General features: G+C 45.2%; 1 long non-coding RNA gene across 1 annotated transcript in view; it reads right to left on the reverse strand.

The window, feature by feature from the left end:
- LOC105540412 overlaps window positions 1-3,102 on the reverse strand; it is a 94,593-nt gene that overhangs the window by 90,437 nt on the left and 1,054 nt on the right. The window lies entirely within an intron of this gene.

Raw genomic sequence — 3,102 nt, forward strand, 5'->3', positions numbered from 1 at the left:
TGCTGGGATTACAGGCTTGAGCCACCACGCCCGGCCTAATAGAACAATTATAACAATATAGTATAACAAAACTTAGGTAAATGAGTAATTTATTCTAAATTATGCTGCCTTTATTCTGTATACTGAGTAAATCTAAATCTTCAATTGTATTGAGCCTCATATATCTACCTAAATTTATAAGGTAGCCAATTTTTTGTTGTATGGCTATTAGTTTAGAGGCAGTAGGTACTTTTTCAGACATTATCTCATTTTCCACTCCCCAAAATGCTAAGATGTTGATAGTAAATGTTTCTATGCTACAGAGGAGAAAATACATATTTATTTATTTTATTCATTTTTTTTGTTTGAGACGGAGTCTCACTCTTGTTGCCCAGGCTGGAGTGCAGTGATGCGATCTCTGTTCACTGCAACCTCCACCTCCTGGGCTCAAGCGATTCTCCCACTTCAGCCTCCCGAGTAGCTGGGATTATAGGTGTGCACCACCATGCCTAGCCAATTTTTGTATTTTTAGTAGAGATGGGGTTTCACCGTGTTGGCCAGGCTGGTCTTGAACTCCTGATCTCAAGTGATCTGCCTACCTCAGCCTCCCAAAGTGCTGGGATTACAGGCATGAGTCACTGTGCCTGACCTACATTTCTTTTTTTTTTGAGATGGAGTTTTGCTCTCGTTGCCCAGGCTGGAGTGCAGGGGCGCGATCTCGGCTCACCGCAACCTCTGCCCCCCAGGTTCAAGTGATTCTTCTGCCTCATCCTCCAGAGTAGCTGGGATTACAGGCAGGCACCACCACGTCCAGCTAATTTTGTATTTTTAGTAGAGACAGGGTTTCTCCACGTTGGTCAGGTTGGTCTTGAACTCCTGACTTCAGGTGATTCACCTGCCTTGGCCTCTCAAAGTGCTGGGATTACAGGCATGAACCACCACACCCGGCCTACATTTCTTCTTTCTACTACCCCTTACCAGGTACCCGGAGCCTACCTGTGGAGAGTGATTGACCTTTGGCCTTCTGTCTTCCCAAGGCAAGAGATGATTTTGTTTCAGGGTCACTACTGGCAACCCTGGGATCCCCTGGGATGGGGTTGGTCTTGACCCACAGGAGACAGTAAAGTAGCAGAGAGTAAAAAGGGTTTTTTTTTTTTTTTTTTGAGATGGAGTTTCGCTCTTGTTGCCCAGGCTGGTGTGCAATGGCACGATCTCAGCTCACCGCAACCTCTGCCTCCCAGGTTCAAGTGATTCTCCTGTCTCAGCCTCCCTAGTAGCTGGGATTACAGACATGCGCCGCCACGCCCAGCTAATTTTTGTATTTTTAGTAGAGATGGGGTTTCTCCATGTTGGTCAGGCTGGTCTCGAACTCCAGGCCTGCCTCGGCCTCCCGAAGTGATGGGATTACAGGCCTGAGCCACCACGTCTGGCTGAAATTATAAAGGCTTTTACGATTTTAGCACTCTGGGAGTGAATGCCTCGTATATTTCATGCTAGGGCTTTTTAGACATTTTTCCTTTAAACATGTGCAGAAAGCAGGGGACAGTCAGTATTTAATAACACTAAAAACCAAATTATTCCACAGCTTTGATCAGGAGGCCAGGCCCAAGTATGTGCTCCAAGCATGCATTCTCTTTGACTTAAAAATATGAGTCCAAATAACTCTGAGAGCAATTATAGATGAAGGCACTGCCTGTAAAAACCCAGTTCATTTGTTTCTGTTTGGGGCTTAGAATTCTCACTGATTCCCATGGCTTGACAAGCTTATTGCATTGGGTTCTGACCAAACCAATGCTATCATGAGACCAGTGCCCAGCTGTACCTCCTGCAAGAGAATTGCTTACTTTCTTATTAAGGAAATACGAAACCTGCACCTGACTGCTTTTTTCTCATTCACCTCAGCTTAGGTCCTTACCACCTCACACTTACATTGTTTCAACTACCTCCATCTAAAATTGCCCTATCCTGCCTGTCCAAGGTCAAGTGACTCCCAACTGCCTATGTAGCATCTAAGGCACAGGGCCTCAATATATTCTTTCAAAGCCCAAAAGATAACACTTACTGGGCACTTAATGAGAGGCACTGTGCAAGCATGTTCACAACATTCTCTGCGCAGTGGCTAATACCCCACTTACAGGTGAGGCACGGGAAGCATGAGAAGCAAGCATCCCAATGTCACAAGGCTAGAAAGTGCCTGGTACACAATGCCAGGTAGAGCTAGCTCTTAACCTCTGCACTATCATGGCTAAAGAACGCTGACGTGTACTGAAAGTTTAAAGCTTTAACAAACAGCTTATTTAATCCTCACAATAGTGAGAAGACCAGTTGGCAGCAATATTCTCATTTAAAAATGAGAAAAACCACAGGGAAATTAGTAACAATAATGGTGTGTAAAGAAATGGCCTTGGGAGATTCGAACCTAGGGAGTCAGATGGACCCTGGACCTCCATGCTACCCGTAAAGGTACCAGGAAAAAAAAAAAAAGCCAAAATAATTCCTAAGTGAAAAACAATGATTATAAAACACTAAAAGACACTAGCCTACATATATACAAAGGCTATTTTAAAAAGTTAGCCACTGAAGGATGTTTATTCTCTCATATCACATTTAAGATTTTTGTTGTTGTTTTCTTTTTTTGAGATGGAGTCTCGCTATATCGCCCAGGCTAGAGTGCAGTGGCGTGATCTGGGCTCACTACAACCTCCGCCTCCCGGGTTCAAGCGATTCTTCTGCCTCAGCCTCCCGAGTAGCTAGGATTACAGGCGCGCCACCACGCCAGCTAATTTATTTTTTATTTTCACTCACTTATTTTTTTAAGATGGAGTCTTGCTCTGTTGCCAGGCTGGAGTACAGTGGCACAATCTCGGCTCACTACAACTTCCGCCTCCTGGGTTCAAGCGAGTCTCCTATCTCAGCCTCCCGAGTAGCTGAGATTACAGGCGTGCGCCACTACGCCCAGCTAATTTTTGTATTTTTAGTACAAATGAGGTTTCGCCATGTTGGCCAGTCTGGTCTCGAACTCCTGACCTCAGGTGATCCGCCCGCCTCAGCCTCCCAAAATGCTGGGATTACAGGCGTGAACCACCGCGCCTGGCCCACATTTCAGTTTTTAACCACTGTTTC

Source organism: Mandrillus leucophaeus, unplaced genomic scaffold (genome assembly GCF_000951045.1).
Source record: "Mandrillus leucophaeus isolate KB7577 unplaced genomic scaffold, Mleu.le_1.0 Scaffold22, whole genome shotgun sequence".
In the NCBI taxonomy this organism is placed as follows: domain Eukaryota; kingdom Metazoa; phylum Chordata; class Mammalia; order Primates; family Cercopithecidae; genus Mandrillus; species Mandrillus leucophaeus.